Source organism: Xenopus laevis, chromosome 4L (assembly GCF_017654675.1).
Source record: "Xenopus laevis strain J_2021 chromosome 4L, Xenopus_laevis_v10.1, whole genome shotgun sequence".
Taxonomy (NCBI): domain Eukaryota; kingdom Metazoa; phylum Chordata; class Amphibia; order Anura; family Pipidae; genus Xenopus; species Xenopus laevis.
In genome coordinates, this window is record NC_054377.1 from 90,198,816 (window position 1) to 90,222,740 (window position 23,925).

Consider the following 23,925-nt stretch of genomic DNA (forward strand, 5'->3'; position numbering starts at 1 on the left):
TTTTCCCTATCCTCTTCCATCCTCTAGATTTAATTTCCAAGACAATGATCCACTGGAACACAATGTACGATAGTATAGATACAGCCCTATGGGAGCATTACTGGGTGGCACAGTGACTAATTAAAAACGATCATGGCTGGGATTGCATTGAGTTTAGTTATTGATTTTTTTTTTCTTGAAAAAATGCCTTTATAATTAACCATTGTATTTACATGACTTAAACAAATGTATTGTTCTATTGGCATTGAATATATTTTTCTGCTGTCTGAAACTATTTCCATTAACGCTTCCTAATAAGATTCATATGTGCTCATGTCTGAGTCTGACTGTGGGTACGCCAAGGATTCATAACATTCACCCAAAGGATTTATATAATTTCTCATAGAGCCATACTTCTATTGCCTTAAAGGAGAACTAAACCCTAAAAATGAATGTGGCTAAATATGTCATATTCTATATACTGAACTTTTTGCACCAACCTAATGTTTCAGCTTGTGAATAGCAGCAATGATCCAGGACTTGAAACGTGTCACGGGGGTCACCATCTTGGAAAGTGTCTGCGACACTCACATACTCAGTGGGCTCTCAGCAGCTGTTGAGAAGCTAAGCTTAGGGGTCATTGCAAAATATCAAGCAGAAAATAAACATCAGCCTGTGATATAAGCTGATGCTACAGGGCTGATTATTAAATTCTGATGTTAGTTGCACTGATTTCTGTGCTGCCATGTAGTAATTATCTGTATTAATTACTAATCAGCCTTATGTTGTGACATTTATATTCTATGTGTACTGTATATTGTGAGTGGATACCTAAGCTCAGTAAGTGACACCAGCACAGAGCATGTGCAGTGAATCAGTATCAAAGAAGATGGGGAGCTACTGGGGCATCTTTGGAGACACAGATCTTCCCTGCTTAAAATGATACTGGCACTAAAATTTTTCTTTTCAAAATATTCATCTACGTTAAAAGTTACATATAGGTCATGTTGATCGTTTTTCAACGATAGTTCTGCTTTTGTAAGTAATTGTTACTTGAAGTTCCTATACCTGTTTTGTCAACCTGACTGTCCTTACTCAAACTAGAAACTAGTGTTTCTAATGCTAACCAAGTACTGCTGCACAAATATGGCAGCCCCCTCATAGAGGAACATGGGGGTGACAAAGTTAATGTAAAAGCATAAGGCAAAATTATAAATAGCATTCAAAGATCATGTTATGATAGACATTAAAAAAAGGGTTATTTTCTGGTGTCAGTATCTCTTTAAGGGCTGTGGTTGCCTTGGGCTAGTATATAAGCCCAAAACATAATATACAACATATCTAGCTACTTCTTTAGTTTTAGTTCTCCTTTGAATGCCTACTGTGTAATTGTTGCTTATATTTTGCCAATTAAACCAGACTAATATGAATATTTAAAAGTTAATTCAATTTCAATTGCTCACATAGCTTTTACTAAGGTGCCTCAGGTAAGATAAGCCACTGCTACTACACAACCTTCCTTATAACCTTCCAGAGTCCTCTTCCCTTACTAAAATCTAGAAAGGGGTGTAGCTTAAAGGCCAATAGTCATGTTCTCATGTGATTGTTGCCTATGATGAGAGAAACCATAGAATAATGTAAGCATATATTTTGACTTGTACTGTACGTTTACTGTATCCTTATAATCCCCTAGCTTTCTTTCTGCTATAAAAGGAGATACCCAAGGACTTACCAAATATGTTAAAGAGTCGTATAGTGTCTGAAAATCAGATATACAATACCTAAAGAGATGCGATACCTATAAAAATGGTTTTATACAATGGTTTGCAATTATCTGCTGGTTATTAGGCCAATGTCAGATGCTAAGATTCTACTGTACTAATTATATTTTCTTTTTCATTTGCTAAGGAATAATGTAGTTTTAACACATCTTAATGATGTTTATTTAATAAAGAATATGTTTTACAACCTCTGTCCCTTATACATTGTCCATTCTATTTACTGCACATAATATATCACCTGGGGAATTTAATCAAGTTACTGTATCTGGGGAACTGCACTCAGTGTTTTATAAGCATTACTAAACCAATTGACTTTTTAATGCAATTGATTCATATCAACACACACACACAGGGGATCTGTTATCCTGAAACCCATTATCCAGAAAGTTCCGAATTATGGGAAGACCATCTCCCAAAGACTCAATTTTAATCAAGTAATTCACATTTTTAACAATGATTTCCTTTTTCTCTGTAATAGCAAAACAGTACCTTGTACAATATAGGATCTCTTATCCGGAAACCCGATATCCAGAGGGCTCCGAAGTACAGAAAGGCTGTCTCCCCTAGACTCCATTTTATCCAAATTTTTTAAAAATGATTTCCTTTTTCTCTGTAATAATAAAACAGCAGCTTGTACTTGATCCCAACTAAGATATAATTAATCCTTATTGGAAGCAAACCCAGCCTATTGGGTTTATTTAATGTTTACATAAATTTCTAGTAGACTTAAGGAAGATGACCCAAATTACGGAAAGATCCATTATCCGTAAAACCCCAGGTCCCGAGCATTCTGGATAACAGGTCCCATACCTGTACTAGATAAAATGAATCCTTAACGCTGGCAAAACAAACCTATTGGGTTTATTTAATGTTCAAATAATTTTCTAGTAGACTTAAGGTATGAAGATTCAAATTACGAAAAGATCAGTTATTCAGAAAACCCCAGGTCCCGAGCATTTTGGATAATAGATACCATGAACCACTTTTACATTGGCATCATTACTTGGCAGATCACAAACAAGTACTTGCTCCCAACTAACACATAATTAACCCTTATTGGAAGAAAAAAACATTCTATTGGCTGTATTTAATATTTGGTATTTTTAGTAGACTTAATGTACAGAGATTCAAATTATAGAAAACCCCTTAACCCTTCTGGATAATAGATCCCATCAACCACTTTTACATTGGCATCATTACTTGGCACATCATAAGCAATATCAATAATTCTGATTTCAGTCTTTTAAATGAGCTGTGCCTGTATTCATGCATCCATGTTTACTTCACAAATGTCTGTCAGCAGGTTCTTTGTAGAACTTCTGTTCACAAATAATCACTTGTATAATGTGTGTCCAACAATGACTATTACTTATTTCTTACATACATACATTTAAAACAATTATGTGTTGATTCTAAATTGCAACCACTTTATTGCGGGGGTTTTAACCAGGCGTCCAAATATACATGAAAGTAATAATCTTAAATGATGAAGTTTGTTTTCCTAAAATATAGTGTTTGTAACATATGGTATACCAAAACCCAGAGCAACCCCCAAGGTCACACTTATGCCTTTAACAACGGCCTTTAGCTTCGGGAAGAGCCTTCCACTACTTGGATAACAGCCAGGTTTTAAGTGAGAGGACCAAGGGGGAAGTTCTGGGCAGGCAAGGAAACCATAATGTATACAGGGAACAGAGAGAGTAGTAATGAAACAGGCTGGAGTCAAATCAAATTGGTAATAGGGTACAGAGTCGGGAACAGAGTGGTCAATATCAGGCAAGGGTTGGTTCAGGCAGTGATACAGCTAAGGTCAAAAACAAGCAAGGATCAGAAATGGATAATCAGACACCAATCACACCCAGGAACTAGGGATGCACCGAATCCAGGATTCGGTTCGGGATTCTGCCTTTTTCAGCAGGATTCGGATTTGGCTGAATCCTTCTGCCTGACCGAACCCAAATCCTAATTTGCATATGTAAATTAGGGGTGGGGAGGGAAATCATGTGACTTTCTGTCACAAAACAAGGAAGTAAAAAATATTTTCCCCTTCCCAATCCTAATTTGCATATGCAAATTAGGGTTCAGATTCGGTTCGGTATTTGGCCTAATCTTTCGCAAAGGGTTCGGGGGTTCGTCTGAATCCAAAAAAAAGTTGATTCGGTGCATCCCTACCAGGAACTATCAAGAAATAGATCTACATTGGGCAATTAGTGAGTTTAGAGTGGGGGAAGTTCTTATAGCCAGACTAATGCCATACACAGAACACGTTAGCCATGCCTACTTGCAATTACAAGGATAGCAATAGCAGTGAACCAGGACCTTAGCTGTCTTCTCAAATAGAGCAGTGGCAATGTAGCCAGCACAGATACACCAGGTCCCTGGTTCAACTCCAGGCAGGATATCCAGGACAGTTTTTTTTGTTAAACCTAATGGGGGAACGTAATAAAAGTTGCAAAGAGAAAAACAATTTGCACCAATAAGAATAAAAATTCACATGTGTATGTAATGTAACATTCTTCCTTAAACTGTTATTGCATTGCAAATTTTAATTGTACACTTTTAAGAAGTGCTTGAAAGTGTCAATCTTTTGGAGCATACAACTTTTTCAGTAAGAAGTTTTATTACATTCACTGTGTATTGGTCGATGAGCAGTTTCCATGTTCGCGAAACTATAGTAAATTCACGTAAAGGAAAAATCTGTTCATGCAAAGGCATATGTTTTCACATAGCAATAGTTTTTCCGTTACTGACTTTTATTATATTCCCTCAAAAATGTCTTATTTAAGACAATATTATGGTTACGATTACCCAACTGTTCTATTACAATCTTACTGGTTTTCCTTCCTAGTTTTCATAAGGGTATTACTGTCTCATCTTGTAGCCTACAGGTTAGCCAGCAACAACATTTCTTATCTAGTTTCCCTGCTTTATTACTTTCCCTTGAGAAGACAGCAAGGAGGAATATCTCAGCGAGCTACAGGTAGAGGAATGAAGTTAGAGGTCCATTTCCTGGAAAACCTGCACTTAAAACCTTTCTGTATCAACCATCTGCTCAGTGTGGCAATGGTACATGAATGGATCCCTCTATAGCATGAGCAACTTTTGTTGTTATTTCATAAACATACTATTTCCTATAAACTATGTCAGTGTGTTTTCGGCGCTAAATATAATTATGCAGAAAACTTTCAAGGCGGACATCAACAGATGTGATTAGTATCGTGGGTTCCTGTTCACACTTTGCACAGTGATTGATAAATGTTTTGACCATTCTGCTCTGGATTAGTAATACAAGTTACCCTTAAGGGGCCCAAAACCTAATAGAGACATCAAGTTCCACTTCCTCATTGTGGTTTGTTTTTCTTGGGGGGCGGGTTGCACTCTACAATAAACTTCTATAACCAGGCAGTAGAGAAATGTATAGAAAAACATGCACATGAGAGAAGCACAAACCGAAAGGATTTGAAGTGCTTTTTATTGTTAGGAGAGAGCAATATGCAGAACACTTCTTTACTGTATCCAAAATTTGTAAATAGATCAGCGCCAGCGCCTTGTCATTTTTTGTTTTTGTGTCTATTATACTTCTTTACTTCATACTAGTGATGTGCGAATTTGTCCCAAAAAATTTGTGAAACGCATTGAAGTCAATGGGCATCAAAATGATTTCAATGCAGGTCAATTTTGACACGCAAAACTATTTTTATACTTTATACGCCTACTTTGTCCAAATTCATTATAGTCAATGGGAATCCCAATAATGCTGACGCGCACCCAAATTGTTTTGATGAGGCAGATTTTCCGCTGGCGAACAGTTTTGCAAATGTATTTGCTGATGGCGAAACGCTGCAAATTCGTTCCTGCCGAATTTATTCTCCCATCACTACTTCATACATTTACTCTGATCTGGCCACATCAGAAAATATAACAGATTTGCAATATCCCAATTACTCAATTTTACTTTGCACTGTGTTGTTTTTTCTTTGTATCTGAACGGTGAGCTTAAAAGTAGACGGCTGTCGTGGTCTTGTGCAAATGGTTCGCCGTCCACACAAGATGTAGCTTTTGCTCTCCACCAATCCTCACATAGTGACGATTAATATACATGAGATCTGAACAAGAGGGATGAAAGAAATACGAGCAGCACATTTGAATGCACATGTATAATCTATTCTGTATTGAAATATTAATAAATGATTGTTACTGTCCCAAGTTAAATTCAGCATCAACAAGAATGGCAAACTATAACTGATTTATATATATTGAATTTCGTCTTTTGGACTGCAATCCAATAACAATATGAATATATGTTTTACGCCAAGCTAAAACCTGTTTGCCCCAGCAGCTCACTTTCATTTATGGACTAAGAGCAAATGAAATTAAACTAGTGTTATCCTTTATCTGTATAGCATATTTGTCTATGAGAATATACAAACTCCTTGCAGATTGGGTTCAGGTTGGAATCAATCTCAGGACTCCATGCAATCTAAACTAAATAGTCAGTTGAAGCTGTGAATCCGAATTGGCTTTTGGCAGTATGCCAGGTACTGCAGAACCTCTTGCTCGCTTTCAAGTCTGTTTCATTAAGCAGAACCCAATTACAAGTAATGATTCTTATCAAGGGTAACAATGATTAACAGGCATACCATGAAAGGGATCCTGAAACACAGCAAGGCATTTACACTACAAGGTCTTTGTGGACAGGTAGTCTGTGTCACTGTAATGTAACCAGCCTTTAGGGCAATCCACCTCGATCACACAGATCAGTCTGTCCCCGGCTACGGATACATTTTTTTTCCTATAAATTGTCCGCCAGCCTTCCTTCGTGGAAATCATTAGAAACGGCTCTAATTTTCCTTATCTTTATCAGCCATGAAATTACTTAAGTAACACGAATTCTTCTACGTCCTTTTATATGTGGATTATTTCAACGCACACATTTTCATTTTGCTAGGAGGCAGAGCAATTTATTTGAATATCTTTGTGCCAATCTGGAATATCAGCATTCATTTGGCTGGAAGCAGTAATAGATGTTTTTTTTTCTCTGCTGTGGAGAATGGTGTCAGTGTTTTTATTGCTACTCTTGAAATAAATTACATTTTTAATAAACAAAGTTCCCAAATCAACATATATGACATGGTCGCATAATAATATAAGCAGCAGGAAGGATTGTAAATTCAAAGCAGTTTGTCTTGTTTTTTTTACTTCAAAGAGCAAATGTTTTTTGTTGCCATCATTTTGTTCTACAGCCGAACTCAATTAAAGAGAGGGAGTTTGAAAATCTGTAGTAAGAATAAAAAAAAATCATTTCTCTTTGGGGTTTTGACTGCAGTTACAAAGAGAGATATCTGTTCATTATTCGTTAACTTGACCTAAAATATTATGAATTTCCAGCAAAAAAAAAAAAAGGATATCTGGAATAGTTATTCTATATCAGCAGGAATGGCACTCACACTCATTTAACAGACATTTTAGCCAGTTTTATTGAGTCACAGTCCAGACTGATGTGTGATGAAATTCAGTGGATCTTCTTCCCTTGGGGGCACATTTAAAAAAGAGCGAATTGTGGGTTTTTTTTACAAATTTTTGCTAAAAGACATTTTCCCACGGCACTGCCTATTTACTAAAAGTTGAGTAACACACTTCACTAGTGAAATAATGAAGCTGCAGAACTTTTGTTGCGTTTTGCTAGGCGAATGATCGTAAATCTGATGTAGGAAAATATCCGTTCATTACCCTTTTCACCAAAATCTACAAAGCTACATCCTCAACATTATTACATCAGTGACATCATATCCTGTATTCCAAAAAAGTCATAAGCAGGAGTCAAAAACGCTGTTTTGCCATTTTCACGCCAACGAATCATCAATGATGAAAATACAACGTTCTTTTGCTGAGATGTAATTTTTTATTTTGATGAATACGCGTATTTATCATGAAATAACATTTGACGTAGTTGCACGAAGTCTGGCTGAGTCTTCCGAAGTGAAAATTTGCAGGTAAGTAGATGTGTGCCTTTGTCTCCTCTCAATTCTCTGACATTGCGGATTTCATCACAATCCAAGCTTTAGTTTAATGCAACTATCTAAAATGCTTTAAAGGGGTGCTTCACCTTTAAATTAATGATATTATGATGTAGAGAGTGATATTGTGAGGCAATTTGTGATTGGTTTTTTGAGTTTTTTATTCAGAAGCTCTCCAGTTTGCAATTATAGCAATCTGGCTGATAGGGTCCAAATTACCTATAAGTTTACTTTTAGGATGTTTTAGAACATTCAATACCCAGCATTTTTTCTAACTGGTCTTATCTTTTTTAAATAGAAACTGACTCTTTCCAGCTTTCAAATGAGGGTCACTGACCCTGGTAGCCAAAAAATTTTTGCTCTGTGAGACTATAATGTTATTGCTTTTGTTAATTTCATTAATTATCTTTCCATTCAGGCCCTATCTCCTAAGCATGTTCCAGTCTCGCAAACTACTGCCTGGTTGCTGGGGTAAATTGCACCCTAGCAACCAGATACCTGCTAAAATTCCAAACTGGAGGGATGCTTAACAAAAATATAAAATAATTCAAAAATCATAAATAATATTAAATAAAGATCAATTACAATTTGTCTCAGAATATCATTCTCTGCATCTTACGAAAAGTTAATTTTAAAGTTGAATAATCCCTTTAAATGCATGCATCTGCCATTCCTGCTCTTACTCAAATTAATACATGGGGACCCTAAGCCAGACATAAAGTCAAAACTGGACTATCCAACAGGGCTGGATCCAACACCATTTTTTTTTACGCCGCCGAATTTTCATGGTGGTTTCGCGAATTTATTTCCCGACGGCGAATCGCAGGAATTCGCCACAAATCAAGTGTATTAAAATGTATTTAGAAGAGGATGATAAGAAGACAATGAGAAAACGGAAGGAAGAAGTCAGAAAGGTACCAGAAAGCTCTGAATTACAGAAAGGGTTTTAATCAAAAATTCAAAATTTTAAACCATATTCATTTTTCTCTGTAATAACAAAACAGTACTTTTTACTTGATCCCAGCTAAAATATAATTAATCCTAATTGGTGGGATAGCCATCCCATTGGGTTTATTTAATGTTTAAATGATTTTTAGCAGATTTAAGGTATAGAGATTCAAATGACGGAAAATCCCTTATCTAGAAAACCCCAGCTCCCGGCCATTCTGGATAACAGGTCCCATACCTGTACCTTACAGAATATCATATTATTAATATATTTATTATATTATACAGTCATGGGTGGCAAAAATGGAAAAATTGCACTAGTGGGGTTTCTCATGGGTCTAAATGCCTAAAAATATCGAGAACATTTCCTAAGAATTGATTTTAATGAAAGTCAGTTTTCTCTCATTTCACGTATAGTTATGTATTTGCTAATGCTGCACATTTTTCTGCATTTAATTTTAGATAAAAAAAAACCAATAAAACAGTTCTCACGTGAAGTTTGTGTTTTTTTTTTTCTGCTTTCTTCCTTTAAATGCAAAGCCGGTCCTTATATTGACACTTGCGGCTAATCTAAATGACAGATATTGATTTGTATATAACAGTATCATGCATATATATGTATATCTAAATATACAATACATACACATATATACACACATATATATATATATATATATATATATATATATATATACACACACACACACACACACACACTCTGAATAGTAATTTTTGGGCTGAATATTAAAAACTTCAACAGTCGAGAAAATAAATGCACATGCTCAATCAAGCCATGTACTTAGTAATTGTAGAACTGACAGAACACTAGCTTGTAGAATTAACAGAAGACGATAAACATGCTCAAGAGGTCCTCTGATCCATAGTCCAGGTTAGTGGAAATAATGTTACAAGCACAGGCAAACTCAATTAACCCTAATTAGATCAGAAATAGGCTGTGGAAAACCCAATTAACCCATGCTGGAAAAACACAACTGCAGAGCAGTATTTCTTTTTCTTCTTTTTATATACATTGCAAAATCATAGAAATATTACTAATATATGTTGTAGTATTTTGTAGTTACACCCTTTTTTTTCAAAATGCCTTTGTCACAAACATACACAGACAAGTCCCGGCAACTCTTCACTGAAACTGCAGTTACTTTAGTGTGGTTTCTGACCTACATCCAGCAGACCTGGCTACACTGATTTGCATATTTAACTTCAGTGAAACCCCAGTACAGCTGGAAGTGAATAGTTGCATGGTAATTGTCTGTAGCATCGCATTGCCAAGGACTAGGTTATATTTTAAGTAGTTCAGAAAAACATGTAGATCACACAATAAGATGAGTTATTCATTAGCAGTGCTATAAAACCATCAATCTACCAAATCTACAACAAAAAAATAGAATTCTCACAAATACTAATTCACAGGTGGTAGCTCTGGGGTTAGCTCAGAACCCCGCGCTAATCGCTGCAGCTCAGTTGCGCCTAAGAATGGATCGCAGACTTCACTTGCATAGCAAACACTGGAAATTACTCCAAATATTTGGCACAACTGTGTCTGATTCAAGGTGAAGTGTACATGCAGTTGCATCTATTTTGGCGAATCGGACAATTGCATTGCACACACTGATGCATGAACTCCAGGAAAAAACAGTATATTGTATGAAAAAAAACATGGCAGCTTTGTGCCCAAAGCTGCACTTTGCTCACTGTGTCAGAATAAGTGAATGAGACATTTTATATGTCATTGTGTTCCCCCAAAATGGGATAGACTGTAACAAATCACATATGGTAAAGGAACAGGCAAGCACTACATTAAATACAGTACAAAAATGTGTGCCTGGTCATCCAATGATGTTCGAGCTCTAATTTCACAGATGTCAATGTCATACCAGTATGGCTTTCCTATAGGTGCTCACCATGAATTTCAAAATAGCATACAACTAGGGATGGGCGAATTGGACCTGCTTCATTTCGCCAAAAATTTGCCGCATGACGCCTTACAAGTCTATGGGCGTCTGTTTCTGCGGCGAAAAAATTCGCCCATCCCTATATACAACATTACATCACAGTCAGCATATAATTTGTTTATCAACTGCCTCCATTACCGGTGGAACAAATCAACCATAAAAAGATATTAGGCTTTATGTTGTTTGAGGGGGACTGGTTTGCATGTGTGGTTCTAGTACCACTACAGGAAGAGAGGACAAAATCCAACGCCACCTTGCTATCATGTAGATGAAATATTAATGCCTCGCTGCCTGTGTGTGTACCAAATAATACCAGCCAGTATGATCTATAGCTTTATTAATGCCATTGAAATGAGTCACTGATGGGGAAACATGACTGAAATGGGATAAAGCATCTAGATCATTTTGGGCATAAAAAAAACTGTGAATGGAGACGACCCAGCAAACATAAGAGAGGGCAGAAAGAATAGAACCTGAAATAAATCAAGCAAACTCTGCTGTGTTAATACGTGTAGGAGATTAAATAGAAATAGGTTATTTACTAAAATCTGAATTTATCTAATATTTTATTTAAAAAAAACAAAACACGACCAACCTCCCATGCTCGATTTGACCTTACTTATTAATAAAATAACCTGAATTAATGAGATTGCAGAAAAACTCAATAAAATTGAGGAGGGAACCCAAATTGCTCAACATTTTGTGCTTTTTTTCTGTAGTGCTATAATTTGTCGAATTGTTGCTTGAAAACCCCAAAAAAAGTCAGATTTTTGGGCTAAACCCAGTGCAGACTATGAAAACTTCAAAATTGAGATAGGTGCCTCTCCCATTAACTTATACAGGACCTCGACAAGGTCTCTTTGCATTTTAGTATAATAAATCTTGAAAAATTTGAGTTTTATTTGAAACAAAATATTCATGTTTTTGCCCCAAAAAGCCCAACCAGATATATCCAAAGTTTAGTAAATATCCCCCTTAGTGTGAACACATTGGAAGCCTGTTTGCAGGGCCGCCATCAGGGGGGGACAGGGGGGACAAGCGTACCGGGCCCGGGCATGAAGGGGGGCCCGGCAGCGCTGCATTTTTTGAAGATCCGGGCCCCCCTTACGAGCGCCCGAGCCGTACGTCTTGCCTCTTGCGTGCCGAATGCGGAAGTGCCGAAAAGCCGAAGCCGATGCGCCGAAAAGACCCGAAGTCACGGAAAAAGCCGATGTCACGAAGCGCCGAAAAGAACCAAAGTCCCGAAAACAGCCGAAGCCGAAGTCCTGAAGCAGCGCAAAGACCCGAAGTCACGAAAAGAGCCGAAATTGAAGTCCTGAAGCGGTGAAAAGACCCGAAGTCACGAAAGGAGGCGAAGTGGAAGTACTGAAGCCATGAGTTCAATCCTACTGAACACCAGTTTGTGGTTTTTTTTTTTTTTTAATCCCCTGGCCACCAATGTATTATTTTAATATTCTATAGGCCCCTGCCTCCAATCTTTTTTTTAAAACTTTTTTTTTGGGGCCCCAATTTTTTTTTTTAACTCGTAAGGGGCCCCTTGCCACCATTGTTTTTTTTTTTTTTTTTAAATTTAAAAATTTTTTAATTTTTTTAACTTGTAAGGGGGCCCCTGCCACCAGTTTTTTTTTTTTTCAAAAAAAAATTTTTTTTTCAAAATTTTTTTTGGGGCCCCAATTTGTTTTTAACTTATAAGGGGGCCCCTGCCGCCAATGGTTTTTTTTTTCAAAAAAAATTTTTTTTTTTTTTCAAATTTTTTTGGGGCCCCAATTTGTTTTTAACTTATAAGGGGGCCCCTGCCACCAATGTTTGTTTATTTTTTAGTTTTTTTAAAAAATTTTTGTTGGGGCCCCAAGTTTTTTTTAACTTATAAGGGGGCCCCTGCCACCAATGTTTTTAAAAAAAAAAAAAAAAAATTTTTTCTTTTTTTTGGGGCCCCAATTTTTTATAAGGGGGCCCTGACCATCAATAGCTTTTTACAACTTGTGTGGGGGGGTTACTTTTTTAGCGCTGATGTCTGTGTGGTCTTTTAACTGCGATGTGGAGTGGGCGGGATATGGGGTGGAGCTTGGTCGTCAGTGTGGGCGGGGCCCAGGGGGCCCCAAAAATTTTGTTGTACGGGGCCCCGTGATTTCTAATGGCGGCCCTGCCTGTTTGGTTGACTGTCCCGAAATCCCGGGGCATATTTATGCCATCAGTGAGAAAAACATCAGTCTGGAACCACAACCATTCATTAACAGAGAAGGCTGAAAAATGTTCAGTGACTGTGTCTAATCATTGTATCTACATATCCTGGACCATTCCATTTATCCTTTATGACTTGGTTTATATGGCTCAACTTGATCTGCAGCACTGAAACCAATACTCAATTTGGGAATTGATTTAGGTCACTGGCTTTACATCTTCAATGTTATTTATTCAATAAAGCTTCCATGTTAAATGTTCCGTGTCACCTGAGCTCAAACTATTAGCTTGGTACTGAAAGACCTTGGATCCAATTTTAAATCTCCAACATACATTCCCTGTGACAGTACATATGCATACTTACTGCAAGTTAACACAAGCACAAAAGAAAATTATTCACCAAGGTCATTCAATGTGATGTGCTTTCTATAGTAACTGCCTGTGTAACTTATGTTTTTTAACATTCAACTGAACTGAACTGAAATGGAATAAAATACACAGTTTCACAATTAAATGTTAATAAAAAAAGTATACAATATACTTCAACAACTTAAAAAAACTATATTCGCATAGGTACAAGCAAACAGATGCTGAAATTATTTAGATGTAGCTGCATATTTGCTGAGAATATTGCACCCAATCTGTATGGTTTTAAACAAAATGATATTGCCAGGGGCATAATAAAAAAACACTCTCAAACTAAAGCTTTAAGGAAAGATTTCTTAATTTTTTTTTATTTCTTCCCCAAGGCTTAGAAAAAAAACATCTTAAGGGCTCTTACTCACTTGCGTTCTGACCTGCGCTCCCCTGCGTTCCGTTTTTTGGTGTTCAGCCGCAGGGGAGCGCAGGAATAGACGCATGTCATTATTTCAAATGGGACTGTACTCACTCAGGCGCGTGTAGGCGCCGAACGCAGGAAAAATGCAGCATGTTGCGTCTCAACCTGCGTTCGGCGCCTACATGCGCCTGAATGAGTACAGTCCCATTTGAAATAATGACATGCGTCTATTCCTGCGCTCCCCTGCGGCTGAACGCCAAAAAAACGGAACGCAGGGGAGCGCAGGTCAGAACGCAAGTGAGTAAGAGCCCTTTAAAGAATGTGCTCAGAATTACTTTCTTCCTGTGTAAAAACTTAACTCAGTAATAGCTGAATACCCTGTAAAGAAACCATTTTAAAATCAAAGGACTAAATTAAACCATATGCCTGGATGGTTAGTATGTTTCCGTAACAAGTTGAACATGCAATAGAGAATGATATTAGCAGAATTTTGAGAAGGTACAAGGGGAAGATGGATTGTACCAACTGCAATTTCCCTGTGAAAAAAGCCAGAATCTTCAGTCATTCAATATTCAGAAATTAGAGAAATGTATACAATACATACAATAATTATGATAATAAGGCCATTATTTTCAAATTAATTCAGTAGCAGTGAGTTATCTTTCCTTTTTCGTGAAAAATAATGAACCATTATGTAATCTAGAGAATTCTATTATTGGTGTCTAAATCAATGTACTTTACACAAGGATTACATGGATTTAAAGGGATCATTTTGCCAGAGATGAGAACGCCCTAAAAGTAAATTAATTAAAATTCAAGATTGAATTCTTTCTTTGATTCGAGAAAATCATGGAACAAAAACGTAATCTTGAACATATTTAAATTCATGTGTTTCAGACTCCAGTTTCTGAGATTTAGTTAATGCACATTATTTATTGTTTAGCCCTGCTGAAGAAACAAAAAATGTTATTCATGAAGCAAAAAACCAAGGTTATTTGGTTTAAAATCTGACTGAGCTTGCTCATAAATTTAGTTCAGATTAGCCAGACCAACCCTTGAAGAACTACACCTAAAAAAAGAATATATGATTACAAATGCCATATTTTATATAATGAACTTAATACACAGGCTCTCTATATTGTATTTTGTTAGGTGTGTCAGTGACACTGCACATGCTCAGTTGCTTTAAACGTCTGTTAAAAGGTTCCCATGTGTCGATACTGATGAAGAATGCACTGGTTCCTGAGCCTCCATTTAATGTGACTCTGATTTAACTAATATCATGACTTGTATATTGTATATATACTGTATGTTGAGTGTGTCGGGTAACTCATAGCAGCTCAGAACATGAAGGTGGGGAGCGTCTGGGTGATATTCAGAGGCCCAGAGCTTCACTGCTAAAAGTCTGTCATTGACTTGGCTAGGTATAGAACCTCAGAACCTAACTTGCAGCATTTCTGGCCTACATCATTGTTAAGTTTTAATTTTCCTTTACGTGAAGTTAATGTATTTTGGAATAGCAACAAACAGGTGTATCAATTGTATTTTGTCCTTTATAAAGCACTGGTAAAGGGGCCATCTACAATATTTGGTGCTCAAAAGTGACGAGAGAGAGAGAGAGAGAGAGAGAGAGAGAGAGAGAGAGAGAGAGAGAGAGAGAGAGTATGAAAGTACAAGATAGAAAGTAATTCCTTTCCCTCTGAGGCAAACTAGAAACAACCTTGTAAAATCCCATTTGTATTTTTCATAGTTTTAGCACCTGAAGCTGCCACTGCTAATAAACACCCCAATCCGCCCTAGGAACTCTCTCTCTGATGGACTATTATTCAATCAGCAGCAAGTTGAACATGTCATGTGCATAAAAATGCTTATAATGGATAAAACTTAAATTTACAAATCTAGGCAAAAAAATATTTCTTAGAGTCAGAGTCAGAATGTTTTTTGTAGAAAAAAATGCCAAATGCTTACAGTATCCCTTTCGTTAATGATACAAAACGATTTAAAAGCCCGAAGCCACTTAGGGACAGATTTATTAAGGGTGGAGTTGTGTTTTCCACAAAAAAATTACGTTTTCAAGGGTATTTTTGAGTATTGGTTTTTTTTTCGTGTAAAAAAAAAATCTGTCTTTTCAAGTTTTTATTTAAAAAAATAGAATTTTTTGAGATATATTATACCCCGACCCTGGAAATAGCTCATATCCGAAAATACACCTAAATAGATCTAAAACATGTCAAGGTAATGTAGAAGTCAATGACAGAAGTCCCTTGAACCATTTGAAGATGTTAATAGCCTTCATGATGTTCAAGATTTTTTTTTTTTGGTTTCGCTTTAAAACTTTTTGTTTCCTGCCGAAAATTGGAGTTTTTGGGTTGTTAATCCTAATTTCACTAATTTGAGTTTTTTAATTAAATTAGAAACCATTTGAGTTGTGAGTTCATTCAAGGTCTAAAAAAGCTCACATAGCTCTAAAATTTGATCTTTGATAAATAACCCCCTTAATGTTTGACATAAAGAATGCAGAGCTACAACACAAATCATTTTTGCTAAAAGTCAGTCAAAATGTGCATTTAAATGTGATGCACTTGATTCATTTACTTTCAGCACAGGTAATGGAGTGAGGAGCCAGAGCTTACTGTGTTGTACATAAGGTTGGCACAGGTTAGAACATCTCAAAGAAATCCATTAAGCCTCCATTGTCTCATTAAACGTATGCAGTCAGAAAAACCAACACTCATTAGGGAAGCTATTTTTGTAGAGTAATGATTCCTTTGTCTCCATGATACAAATGAATGTCAAAGGCCCTTAAACAACACAGGTTGAATGCTTCAGTAATTACTCAAGAACTTTTCCTCAAACGCATAAAAATAATGCTTTCGGCAGTTTCCCTTGACAATATAAACTCTACTCTATGTGAAAAGATTATCTTTAGCCACAATAAAACTATATTTAAATACACATAAAATATAACGGCTAGCCTTTAGCACTGCTAAACAGAAGCTCATTCTCCAATATAAACATATACTAGGAGGGGGCTCATGAATCGCTTATTGCCATGTGAATGGTATTAAATCCTTTACATGCTTTACACAGTAATATCTATGCTTCTAACTCATGTTACAGTGTGCCAGCTCCATAGGTTTTACATTTGCTTGTTTAAGTTTAAAGAGGCATATACCATATCTTTCACCAAAAAATCATAACTCCACAAAAACACTGACAAAAGTTTCATAAATGACTGTATAAAAATGTGTTTTGCTCTCTTGGTGTAAGGTATAGTGACAGTCCACTGTATCTCTAGTGAAATTTGACATGTGCATGCTAATTATTAAACCTCAAATTTTTCTGGTTGAGTTGAAATTTTAGAAGAAAAAAAAACTTGAATCTTTGGATTTATTATACCCAAGTTGCTAAAAATCTGAAAATACTCCATCTCAAACCTGTCAAGGTCATGTAGAAGCCAATGACGTTTCTTGACATTGTGATCCGCACTGGTTTTGGACTGATAATCTGATAAATAGTTTTTGCAGTGACAATTCGATGAAGTCGAGTTTATGGAGTGTCAAACTTTTTCGAGAAGAATTATTGATAAATTAGTTAAATTTGTGGATGGGAGTTAGGTCGACTTTATTTTAATAAAAAAATTAGATAAAACTCAACACCCTTAGAGGTAGATTTATCTTATCAAAAGTAGAATTTTAGTGGTTTTAGAGGTATTTGAAACCACAATTAAACTTTATTTCTTTAAAACCACAAATGCCATTAAAAAAGATCCAACTATAAAAAAAATTAGATAAAACTCAACACCCTTAGAGGTAGATTTATCTTATCAAAAGTAGAATTTTAGTGGTTTTAGAGGTATTTGAAACCACAATTAAACTTTATTTCTTTAAAACCACAAATGCCATTAAAAAAGATCCGACTATAAAAAGTACAAAAAAAAATGCTGGATGAGCTAAAAATACAAAAACCTCTAAAAATGTATGTTTTTCCAACTACTAGTGAAAAAAATGTGAAAAAATCAAAGTCTGAATTGATTAAAAATGTACCAATAGTATCAGAGCAGAACCCATGGACTTCTATGGGACTTTGGCAGCTTTTACTTTTTGTATTCGTTTTTTGTGGGTTTTAACACGTGGAGGCCCATTTATCAAAGGTTGAATTTCGAATTCATGTGAGTTTTTTTTAACTAATACATTTGAATATACTCAAAATTCAATTGGGGGGGTATTAAAGAAAATAAAAGAATATCTAAAACTTGAATAATTATTAACGACCCGTAAACTCGAATCGACTAAACTTGAGTTTATTTCACCGAAAATAATAGAATGTCAGGAAGGCTAATAACATATTCAAATTGGTCACTGGACCTCTCCCATTGACTTATACATGAACTCGGCTGGTTTAAGGTGGCGAATAGTCAAATTCAAATTATTCCCAGGGTATAGGTTTGATAAATCTCGAAATTTGAATTAAAATTCTAATCGAGTTTGGATAATTCCCAATTTGAATTTGAGAGTTTCCAATTCAACCTTTAATAAATTAGCCCCTTATCTTGAATTCTTAAGGTTTTAGAAACATATAAATAACCCACAAATGTTTGATAAAAAACTATGATTCGTGAAGAAAATAGAAATCCAAATTTTAGTAAATCGGCCCCTAAGTTGACTGGTTGTATGGTTTCTTCTAAGTATTCAGATTTCTGCTTGAGGTGGCTAGTTTTGCCCATGTTTATTTCTTCGGACCGTTGGCTTGTTTCTTGACCTTGCCTATCGCTGTCTAAGCATATCTCAGCCTAACTACTGGGTTCTGCTGCATTGCTGTCTGTCTTTGGCCTTGTTGTCTTCTCCGATTTCTGTTCATGGTGGCCATCTCTTGCAGGCTTTCTATGCTGCCATTTTAAGGAGCTGACCATGAAAATACATTGTCGAGAAAACGTGAGATTAAGACCTCTGTCTTGTTTTCTTACTGTGTACTGCTCAAACCCAAGCCACTACTGTTAATAAATCAGCCCCTAAACTCCTTTGTAAAAGCTTCTCGGATACCTGAAAATAGCCCTTCAGCCTATGTATTAGACCTTTTGCACAGTCTTGCAAGGGAAGCACAGTTCTAGCAATATTTCCATTATGAATACAAAAGGTGGGGGCTGTTAAAACAGTTTGGATTTTGATTTCATGCATCAAACTGCAAAAAAATTTCTTTTGGCACATCTCACAATTTTTTTTTAAAAAAACCACTTGGCTACAAAAGTATAATGTAACATTCTTGCTAATGGTTAAAACATCTTTCCATCACCATAAACACACCCATGAATGCTTTTTTCTAAGGAACCATTACAGTTATCAGACACCACATCTAATGCAACATCATACATTAACTAATTAACAACTCATTTTCATTCAAAGTTCATGGCAGATAGGGTATTTGTTTCTCAGAGCAGTGTTCAGATTCTCAAGTCAGTTGATACCTGTAGAAACAGATTTATAATTACAGATGGGTTCATGACAGGCTCATTCTATTCTACCCGTAGGCAGTACAAACATGTTTTCCTTACGTTTGCTGAAAAAACATATTGTAAGTTGATTTATTATCTTTATTTTCCATCTACAGTAAGTATATGTGATAACTGCTACACACTACAGCAATGAGAAGCATATGAAGAGGAATAATAATTCAGGAGGTGATGGCACTTAGCTGTGTGTAAATCACTTTCAATCTTAATTCACACATCAGAAATTCATTTGCCAGGCAATACTAAAGGCTCACACATGCAAAGTTTTAAATGGACAGGGGCTATCACCATGTGTTTATGATTTCATTACACAACTGCATAGGTTCCTGGTACACCCCCTGCCTCTGAGACAAAACCTGAAATGCTGCACAGGATTGCCTGCAATTATTCTTTTTAATAGACAAGCAATAAAGTTGCCTTTAGTGGGTATTATTTTTCTTTATCAAAACACATCACGGCATATTTATCGAAAAGCAAAAATAGAGTTTGCTACAGGTAAATATTGCTGCTTTCATTTACTTAAAGGATTTTCTGAGCATATTTATTAAAGGGTTAAAAAACAGTAGAGTGTAGTAACATGCATTTTTGCATGTGTGTGCGGTTTTTAATTTTTGATCATGATGAAATAAATAAAAATGTATATTGGCATTTTTGTGCAACGTGGTTAGGGATTTTCTTGTTTTGATATAATAATATACAAATATAGTTGCTTGCCACTACAAAATATACAATGAAATAGAGAAGAGTCAATAGAGAATAACAGTCACATAATTAGTGAACTAGAAAAAAGATGCATTAAAAAGAAAAGATGAAAGCAAATATCTGAATGGTTGTTCTAGTAATACTGTATTTACTGTTGCAGTCAGTCAGAGTCACTATGTTTTATTTAGCTGAAAACATTTTAGGACACGAGGTGAAACGGTATAGGAACAATCCCTTTTGAATTATATACTCTGCTAAACAAACGAGAAAGCCCTATTTCCTAAAGACTACTGGCTTCACTAACTTAACACCGTTTGTGACTTTCCCTTTTCTCTTACAAAAAAATCTACAATATACATTACACACAGGAATCATTCACACGTCACAATGATACAGTTAAAGGCCTTGACACTAAAAACGCTACATGCCATTGTAATCAAGTGAATGAGAACCTCTCGTATATCATGAGTAGGGTTGTCACCTTTTCTGGAAAATAATACCGGCCTTCCTAAATATTTATCTTTTTTCTCTATTAGTAACATTGGGATCAACCATCATTTTAACCAGCCAGGCCGGTAAAATACCGGCCTTGTGGCAAACCTACTCATGATATACGAGAGTTTCTCATTCACTTGAGTACAAAGTTATTTAGGAGAAGTTTTTCAAGTGTACGTATCACAATGGCAAAAGCTGAATAAAAAAACTGCATTAGGCAATTGAGGAATGGACTAAAAACTGCTTTATAAAAGAAAAGTTTCAATGTAAAGGTCAAACAACTCTATTGATTTTTCAAATGAATACTAAATTGGAGGCATGTAAAACATGAAACCCATTCATCTCAAAGACATAACCTATGGAGAGATGGTAGGAGTGTGCACAAGTTAAACATATGCCTGCCATTTTTGACAGATACAGCTACTACAAAATATTCACTGGGTCAACAAAGAAACTCAAAGAAAACAAATGTTACTATTTCAAAAGAGACGTAAACCATATTCATAGTGTAAGAAATAGCCATTTTGCTATTATACACTGTGTATGGGGGTTGTATTGATTACAAAGTCAGTTTTGTAGCTAACGTTCCAAGTCACACCCTGACCCAAATTATACAAGCTCAACAAGGTATGGTTGAGCTTGTATAGGTTTATCATCCTCCATCTGGGCAGTTGGGATGTTAACTGTGGGGCAGGTATCAAAAAACCTGTATAAAGATAGACAGGATAGAGGATATATGAAGAAAGGAAGCAGCCAAGGAGAAAAACAGGAGCCATGTGATGGGGGGCTTTTGCATGTGAAGAGAGCTGGCCAGTCTGGTGAGAAGTTGGGAGCAGGAGCCAACCGATGACCCTGAGAGATACAAAAAGGGCCTGGTGGTAATACTGTAACTATAATTACTCTGTAACTATAGTGTAAATATTGTTTGAGCCCAAGTGTAATCATTTAAGTGTAAGAATTTATTGATTTAGTATTAAATATATTCCTTTTACTATACACTTATTGATGTGGATTATTTGTCTGCTTGCGCTAAAGAACCGTTACCCTAGTAAGAAGTGTGGATATGATATACAGTATATTTCATAATCTTACAACAGTACAACAAAATTATGTTCCTTAAATACTTTCCAATTATTGAAGATCTGTGCCCAGGTCCTGGCTTGGTTTCCTCAGCCACCATTCCCCTCCTGCCCCCACTTGTGCTGGTGACACCCTTTGTAATGCTCATTTTAAGCAAATATGCAAACATGGATTTTCAAACTCTCTTACAGTGAATGTGCAACATTGTCGACCTCTCCAACTGCACATGTTTTGATTAAAAATCACGCAGTGCTGAAGGGAGGAGGAGTCAGCTGTGACGTTATCAAAGCACAGCATTAGCAATATACAAGCAAAAAACAAAGAAAGTTATGAAATTTGCTATCACAGTTCTTTTGAAGTGCCTTATCATATGGATTCTTATTTGGAAGCATTTCCTTTCCCTTTAATTTCACAAGTGCGAAAATAGAAAACGAGGACCAAAGGTCAATGCCAGTAAATCGATAGTAAAATAAGGAACGGTAGAATATACTCATGACAACTCAAAGAATTTAGCGGAGTTTTAACAGTCATTTATTTCTGACACTCTGGTATGGTACCAGTAGACAAAGAAAACGGAACGAATTCCAGTAATTAATTCTAAAAATTAAAGGCCAGTAAACAGATACAGTGACAAAAAACATCTTCATCTCGGTTTATATTTTATTGTCAAAGAACAGAGAGATCGCAGAGATCTGTTTTTACATTGACTTAAGGGTAGGGACACACTGGGCGATTTGGGGAGTTTTAGTCGCCTGGCGACTAATCGCCGCGACTTTTCTCCCCGAATGCCTCCCCTCGCTCTGCGCCTGGCTAAAATGAAAAATCGCCTGCGCTAATCACACGCGGCGATTCGTTTTCCGAAATCGCCCGAAGTTGCCTCACGAGGAAACTTCGGGCGACTTCGGAAAACGAATCGCCGCGTGTGATTAGCGCAGGCGATTTTTCATTTTAGCCAGGCGCAGAGCGAGGGGAGGCATTCGGGGAGAAAAGTCGCGGCGATTAGTCGCCAGGCGACTAAAACTCCCCAAATCGCCCAGTGTGTCCCTACCCTAAGAGTCTATTTCTGTGGATTACTGTCAAAAAAACTAAATTAAATCCACTTTGATTGGATATTCTGTGACAATAAAACATGAAAATACTTTTCTAGGCAAATACTTTTTCTAGGGATTGTATATGAAAGTTTGTGTAGAGACAACATTCGAGAATAAGTTCCTGGAGATTTTAAGCAGTAATTAGTCATGGGCAAATCTGACCCATTTTGCTTTGCCAACACCTCATCAAAATACATTGAGGTCTATCGGCATTGAATTCGTTTTTCCACACGATGCTGCGCATCAAATGGTTTTTGTCACGTGACAATTTTTTTCACTCATTGGAGTCTAGCCTTTGCCAGGGATTTTGCACCAAAATTTGCTTGGTGATGCTATTGTTTAGCTAGTTGAAGGACTGTTTACAGAGAGTACTTGCCAATTGTACATCCTCTATTTGGACTAGTGTTGTAGTAAAATGCCTAAGGTTCTGTATTGGGTCTAGTTATACTGAACGTTCATTAATAAGGAGGGTCAATGAAAGCAAACTATTGTGTTTGCAAACAATAAAATCCAACCAAAACAAGTCACCTTTGCCAGTTGATTTTAAAATTAGCTTTTGAAAAAAATTAACTGGAATCAAAAGTTTCAGATGATAAAAACATGACTGAAAATGTAATCTGGAAACATTATTCTGTCCAGTGTGAAGGTTTGTTCAATAACTTATCCTAAAGTAAATTTATATACTGTGCACTCATGGTTTGCTCACATTGCAAAGTACTAATTAGAAACCCAAATGAAGAGGTGTGTTAAAAATAACATTCTACTTTTGAAACAGTTCATCAGAGATACATAAAAGTAGTGGAAAATACAAAAACATACAATATTTAGAACTACTGTATTAACAAAGTAATTTTTAAATTTTTTAAGATTTTAAAGGCAGGTCACCATGAAAACAACTTTCTCAATGTTATAGATCTATTTTATCTATTGGTTTTCAAATATTACCTTTTCTTACTTTACAATTGAAAAGATTGCTGGGATCACTGTCAATCAAGAACACAATGCTCTATGTCTATGAGTTTATATAGAATAGATACACATTTTTAATAGCCTTTCTGCTTTCTGTTTATCTTTATCTTTCATTTTTCTACGCGAGAAAACGAGTCACATGTACACATTTTTTATGGTTTTTATATTAAATGCCTTGTTTTCTTCCTGCATCTGGAGAGATAAAACCGGTTAATACAACAAAACCACAAAGTATAATAATAGTATACTCGTATATTTTAGGTGACATGCAACCCTTCATTACTATTTGTATTCCTTCAGGCAGAGTAAGGAATTATGGCTCATTATCTTTATCACATCAACAAGTGCAATTCTGGCACGTCACTTCTCTTTTCCTAAAGATTTGACTTTTGTGCAGGCGTCTCCCTGTGACTTGTCAGAGC

At 36.1% G+C, this 23,925-nt stretch overlaps 1 protein-coding gene across 1 annotated transcript in view; it reads right to left on the reverse strand.

The window, feature by feature from the left end:
- The window catches only part of LOC108714306 (cytosolic carboxypeptidase 6), an 871,648-nt gene that overhangs the window by 274,198 nt on the left and 573,525 nt on the right, over positions 1-23,925 (reverse strand). The gene's annotated exons all lie outside the window — the stretch shown is intronic.